At 32.9% G+C, this 7460-nt stretch overlaps 1 pseudogene; it reads right to left on the bottom strand.

Moving 5' to 3' along the window:
* Nucleotides 1-235: 235 nt before the first annotated feature.
* On the bottom strand, nt 236-1997 carry LOC146160342 (uncharacterized; annotated as a pseudogene).
* Nucleotides 1998-7460: the final 5463 nt, after the last annotated feature.

The following is a 7460-nucleotide window of genomic DNA, read 5'->3' as shown; positions in this document are numbered from 1 at the left end:
ACAATATGATCTCAAAATAAAGTCATTAATCAAGCCTTCATATTTTTTGTATTTTATAAAGCAAAGAAAAAGCAAGTATACAAGTTATAGCATATTAATAATATGTGGAAGGTAAATAGTTTTAAAGAAATGTTTCAGTATGTTTAGATTGGATTTCCAAAAAGGATCAGACTTAATAGGCAATACAATCATTTTAGTTGGCATCTATACAATAAAATTACATACACTGGCAAATTCAAATTCCTTGAACTTGATGATAGTAGCCATGTTGGTTATCTAAAGTAAAATTTCCACAAGGAAATAATTTAAAAAAAAAGTTTTTGTTTTTACTTTTTGCATCTCTTAGTGAAGAGTCTCGCGCACTGTAGTGACATTTAACCTCGACAATCGTATCTTTTTGTTTATTACACCATCTGTTGAGGCTCCAAGTATTCCTGAACCATCAAGAGCTATGCCAGCTGGCTGAACTTTAACTTTATATTTCATGGAATACTGCTGAAGAGCCTCAGTCTCATGAACTCTTCCCCACTTAACTGCCTAAATAAATTTTATAACAATTACTAAACTGAATGCTTTTTTTATGAGTCTTGTTTCTTTCATAGATAGCTTATCATAGGTTGGAAGACGTACTTTTAGTGTACAGATAAAATCCAAAACACACAAAATTTATTGAATACATATGAATATAGGTAAAGCTTTCATATTTGTCTGCTTTAAGCAACTCTGTTCATCTTTAAAAACAAAATACTAAACCTGTGCAACAACAACTACATTTTAGTAATCTCATATCTAATGTAATGTCTAAATTTGCCTTTAAAAGTTGCACAAACACTTACTGGGGCACTCTTTAGATTGTACTTTCCATCAAGTGTCTTAAATAATGAGACAGAGATGAATTCCTTCTGCAAGCAGCAAGAACCTTTTCAAAATTAATTGCAGTCCCTTACATTCACGATATAAAAACCTGTTTGAAGTTAAAACACAATTAATTTGGATTTGATAGTTCCAGAAGAAAATAAATTAAAAGAGAATTGTCTTTTTGACCCTTAGTCTTTTCAAAAATATCACTTTTCTCGCTGCTAGAGATTATCATCCCTCTTAATATTTCATTTGCATCACATTTTGCACTTTTAATAACAGCACGCATTGATTTTTCTTCCTTTTGCTTAAAAAGTTTTAATGAGATGTATTACAATTTTAAATAACTGGTACTGATCCAAAGTGATTTAAAAATCTTGCTATAAATTTGCCATTAATAAACCATTTATAAAACTGCCATTTTGTTCGTAAACCTTCACAGACTCTTCTTCCAAAATCCACCCCATTCCAGTAAATCTGCCAAGTTTGAAAGGCTCGTTCTCAAAAATTGTGTGTCATCTGAACACACTGGTCTGTCGACACCAGCTGCAAATTATGTAAGCTGTTAGGCAAATAAATCAACACAAAGCTACTCTTTATTATTTTGAAAAACTATGGAAATGTTTATTATTGGAACATGTTAGTTTTACCATGTGATTCTCTTGGCCACAATGATGACACACATTTGCCAGATGTACTGGCTGATTGTTTGGGCTTGCTCCAAGAGCACTCAATGTCAGTTCTTGCTACATTTTTTTCCATCCAAACAAGCAGTGCAGCAATGTGGTGGCACTGGTGTTTGCCATTCGGACACCCACAAGATGATGTCTTGACAGCTTGACTCTCTATTTCCACCTGGAACATGGTTTATTAATGATACATTAGTGTAAATATTGCAGCTGTTATATAATAACACGAGTGGACCATTTATTCAAAATACAAGGTTATAACACGTTCCTTACCTCTACTATATATTTTCTTTTTTTAAAGCTTGATTGCACTTCCCCCCTTATGTTTCCACTCCCTTCAACTTTTACAGACAAGACGTGACCACTGTCATAAGAGTTAAGGCCTCTCTTTACAAGATTCAGGCCAGTTTTAAAAAAATCGCATATAGTAAAAGACGTGACGGGTTCCATTATATAGTTTTTTTAGGAATATCACCTCAGTGCAGCTAAAAAAGGCATTAGTTTAATATCTTTCCATTAGGTCGCATAAAAAAATCAATATGTTTTTTACACCTTGTATTTACGTGCTACCATATTTTTTAACGTAAAATAACGTTTAAAAGTTTAGTTCTCTACGAATGACAACGTGTCAAACTTCGGTATTGTCGCCTTGTTTGGTTACAAAATCTGAGCGTAACTTGACTGACGACAAACCAAAAGGATCCGGAAGTAGTTTTTCCCACGATATGACGTCACACTAACCAAGCGAATTACCAGATTACCACAGAAACCCCATAGATATATCCCAGCTGGGAGACCGGAAAGGTAACATCGGCCCATGTTAGATTTTCTATGATTTCCCATACATGGCATCCCACATATGGTTCAAACGTGAAACTAGCCTGGCCAAATATATTTCTGCTTTACACCAATTTTAAAATAGCAAGCAATCAATATTTATTGTCATTAAATATACGCGCGCAGATGCACAATAACAGCACGTACAAAAAATTTCAAACGGTTATTTAAAAAAAATGTTAAAAACAATAGAAGAAAATGGCTTAAAAGAATAAAAAAACAATAAATGGCTAAATGTAACTGTTGACAGTATACTCATAAGTAAACACATATTAATGCAATTTATGCCTGAGTTTTGGTTTTCATTTCCACTCTCATTTTCCAATTGTTTCTTGGTGGTTACAAACACAACACAATATTGAGTGTTGAGTGGGATGGATATGAAACAGCTGTAATAACAATAACATAATTAGTGTTAATGTATATATATATGTATTCAAATTATGTGCTAGTAAAACGTTTGAACTAACTATGTTTACAAAAGTAACAACACAAATAAAGCCTTTTTCTTAATAAAAAATATTTCTTAAAACATGTAATTATAATTTAAAATTTATGTTAGTCACATTATTTTAGAAAAAATCCTTAACTTGTCAGTTGCTTTTTGTTCTGTGATAGCATTCGTATTTATATAATAATGATCTGCTTGTAGTTGTACCCTCCAAATCACCCGATCCGTTAGAAATCAGTGCATTTCTAAGCGAAAAGGTCTACGACAATCAGGGCATCCAATGGCAGAAAAGTCTAGACTTTTAGACCTTGAGGTCCTGGCAATGCACTGATTTGGACCTTTAGGTAAACTCCCGGCGTAGATTAATTAAAAATATTCATTAAAAGTTCAGAAAAGATAACAAAAAGTATGAGATAGGATTAATAACACTTGACCCACCTAAACCCTAACGCTAACCCGAATCCTAACCCAAATAATGTGCGTTATTTTAATAATTCTTTAAATGCTGGGGAAAAAAGCCCAAACTCGGATGGGCATAAGATGGTTTCTCGTCAATTGCACTTAAGATTATTACGTCACAAATTGAGGTATTGGGGCCTGAAGCGTTATAATTATTAAATTATCGCACATTATTTGGGTTAGGGCGCTGGTTAGCGTTTGGGTTTGGTTGGGTCAAGTATTGTTAAACTTAATCTTCTTATGCACATTTGTTAATGCAAATTAGTGCATTGTCCAAGACCTAAAAGTCGGACTTTTTGATCCTTTGAATGCACTGATTGTCGTATACCTTTTTGCTTAGAACTGCACTGATTTCTGACGGATGGGGTGAACGCTTACAAACCAAATCTGCATAGGGCTCACAATCAGTGCATTGTCCAAGACCTCAAGGTCTAAAAGTCTAGACTTTTCTGCCTTAGGATGCGCTGATTGTCATAGACCTTTTTGCTTAGATATGCACTGATTTCTGACGGATCGGGTGCTCCAAATAATCACACAAAAACATTTTTTAACAATATAGCACACGGGAAAGTATGGCAAGTGCACACACAATTTTTTAGTAGACCTAACCTGCACCCCAATTTGCCTATGATTCATAAGTGGGGTGAATTTTAATATTTTGTGCACTTGTGAGATCTCATCAAAACATGCCATACTTTCCAAACTAGGTTATATTGAACCAAAAAATTCAATAAACACATTTAATCCCAAACATTTATATAATAATATAAAACAACAAAACTTAATTATAATTGTCCCTGTGTAAACTGCTGCAATTAGAACTCAAAACAAGGTCCTTGTATAGTTTATTTGTTAATTTAATAGGCATAGTTTCTATGAACTTTCAATATGGATACCTCGCATTTTACTGTTAAAAAATATTTAAAATCAAGTGCATTAACTTATAATAGCTAAAACTCAGTTTTAATATATAAGATGAAACAATATAGTATTAAGTGGTATTGGGATATTTTTTCTAGTTAAACATTTAAAAACATTATAACATACAAACTTAACATAAAAAAAACAAAAAAAAAAACAGACATTTTGATTTACCATATGGGAAATTGGTTTGAGATGTACTTTACATTTCTTCATCATTTTTTCTTTTCAAAGACAAGGTAACATCGAGCCTACAACTGTACTTAGCTGCATAGTAAATTTCGTTGTCCACAAGCTACAACTGCAGTTAGTTTCATAACATTTTTACGATAGGTAAAAAGTTAAAAACTTGCGCTGCTTCTTCAGTGCATCCGTTTGGTAAGCACAGTTCACTTTTAAAAAAACGTCGAACAACCCACAACAATGGTTGTCATTGTGAAGTAATGTTTACCGCCAACCCAGCTAACAATTTGACGTCGCAGCGACGTAGATTTTTGGTTTAAGTTTGGTCGATAAGACGTTGCAACCAACGTTATTTCTACGTAAAAGCGTCGACACTTTACGACCTAGATGCGACGTAGTGCAACTACGTTATTTATACGTTTATCATAAACGTTATTTTTACGTAGAAGTGTCTACTCCAGACGACGTAGATTAGACGTTGCAAATTACGATGTTCAGCGACGTTATTTATACGTTTATCATGGACGTTATTTTCACGTAAAAGCGTCGACACCAAACGATGTAGATGCGACGTTGTGCAACTACGTTATTTATAAGTTTATCATGAACGTTATTTTCACGTAAAAGCGTCGACACTTTACGACCTAGATGCGACGTTGTGCAACTACGTTATTTATACGTTTATCATGAACGTTGTTTTTACGTAGAAGTGTCTATTCCAGACGACGTAGATTAGACGTTGCAAATTACGATGTTCAGCGACGTTATTTATACGTTTATCACAGCCGTTATTTTTACGTAAAAATGTGTGATCCGGACAAAGTTCATGCGACGTTGGAAACTACGTTGTAAAACTAGGTTATTTAAAGCGTTCACATTGTTATGTTTGCGTAATAGTTTGGACTCCATGCCCTACAAATTACGTTTGCAATGAAGTTACAAATTACGTTCGCAACTACGGTATAATGCGCAAAAAAGAAACATAATAAAGATTTTTTTGAACTTTTAAAACACTTATACTTGTTGTGACATATCTGACTGTAATTATTTACACTTGCAAATTCTTACTAAATCTTCTAAACAATTACCATCCAGGAAAATATAGAAATAATATAGTATTGAAGTAAAACAAACACGGCAGTACAAAAATGTTGACAATAAAGAACTGTAAAAAAGACAAGAAAACTGAGAAAATTGGTCTGTGGACCTGCAAAACACACTCATTTTATAGTGTTACTTAAATTGCTCTATTACACTAACACAGTCTAAAAGACAAAATTTAAAAAGTTTTTCATTTCACAGACTATGTGTAAAACAATGCACATTGCACATTAAAACAGGAAAGTAACGTTAACAACAACAACGTATTGAAAAATAAGAACAATGCAAATCCAGCGGTGTAAAACGAAAATCCAGCAGTTTAATCCGAATCTGAATGCGTGTGATACATCGAGAGAGCTGTTGGCAAATAATATAAAAATTAGGGAATAGGGAAGTGACTGCTAGGGCTATAGGGTCGAACAGGGGAATATATACCTTATAAAAATGGCTCATGTGTTTGTCAAGCTAAGGAAAACCCCATCCAACTTTCATCTGTTTAAGCTGCATTAACTGGGAAATGCGATTAATGACTACAAACATAACTTTCAACTTCATTTACCTTATGAAACCAAATCGAAATGAGCAAAGCCAAAAAAACTAATTGCTGGTTGCCTTGAACAAAAAATTTAAAATAACCTGATAGTTATTTCATGTTTTGATTTTTTTATTATGTCAGCAAAGTGTTTTGTGATTAATTGTTCTCACTATTGGTAATATTATGATCCAGACGTTTGGAATCCTAACACAATTCAACCATAGTTTCAAAATTTAGATGTGCCATTTACTAATTTAGCCAAGTACAGAAATTTTATATCCCTGTTAATGTATTTTCTTGTGTAACCTGAATTTGTTTGGTAAAATTAAGTATCAAGAATTTTTATCTCATTTTTTTGCCAATAATAACATTTAATAATGAATATTAGTATTTTTTACATTTTTTAAACTTTGTTTTAATATTAAAAAAATATAGACCATTCTTAGTACTAGTCTATGGTATAATTTTTTCCCAATAATTCTGTCATATTATGTTTATTTTGCCTTTACTCATTGTGTGATAGCGTTTTGTGCTGTGTAGCTTCTGGTCCACAGAATGCAGACTGGTCAGAAATATATAAAATTAAAATTCTGGTGACATTGTATAACTATCACTGGTAGGTTTTGAAAAAAAATTGCTGCCCAAATAAAGAAATTTAAACGCAGCCAGGATACATTTTAAAGTCTTTGTTGTTAGCATCTAGGGCAATTGCAAGCATAAAACAAAACAGTAAGAGTTAAATAAATATAATAATTAACAAAAATCTTGAAAATATTAATCACTAATTTACCTGTAAATATTGATGAGCAGCCAAGTTCATGAGGAATATCTTTAACGTGTATCCTTCTTCAAATCCCACCTTGAACTTTTTTTAATCAAGCCTTTAGTCGAGATCTTCAGTAATGAATTTTCAAGTGTTCATTTGGGGTTTTATGCACACCCAAGGTATTTACGCTGGCATGATACAAAGATCAAGATTTGCATTAAAATTGTTTAAAAAATTTGGGTGTTCACTCGCCGTAGAATGCAATTGCCCACAGAGGTAATAGAGCTTGTTTTTCTATGTTAGATGAAAATTAGTGGAGGCTATAAAGTCATTTTTTCAGTAAATTATTTTTTTTACTACTTAAAATAAAAGTTATAAATAAAACTACAAATACAGCTTAGACTATTTAACCTGAAAATATATTTGATAACAAAGCCTAATCTTTTTATGTAACCCTAATCTCCATGGTTTAAGGAAAACAACCTAAATATCTAACAAGCACTCTAGCGCTGAGCTGCCAAAACTTATTTTGAATTCCAATGTCCTGATAGCAAATGTTCAAACTGGACTGTGATGTCATCCGCATATTGGCCAATCACGAGTTTACGCGCCGTTCGAAAACCGCGAAAAAAAAACGCAGGGAGCGACATTCTTGTCTAT

This window comes from Ascidiella aspersa, chromosome 3 (genome assembly GCF_963924565.1).
Source record: "Ascidiella aspersa chromosome 3, kaAscAspe10.2, whole genome shotgun sequence".
Lineage (NCBI taxonomy): Eukaryota > Metazoa > Chordata > Ascidiacea > Phlebobranchia > Ascidiidae > Ascidiella > Ascidiella aspersa.
The sequence above is the reverse complement of the archived record's forward strand: the minus strand, read 5'-3'. Positions and strand labels throughout refer to the sequence as shown.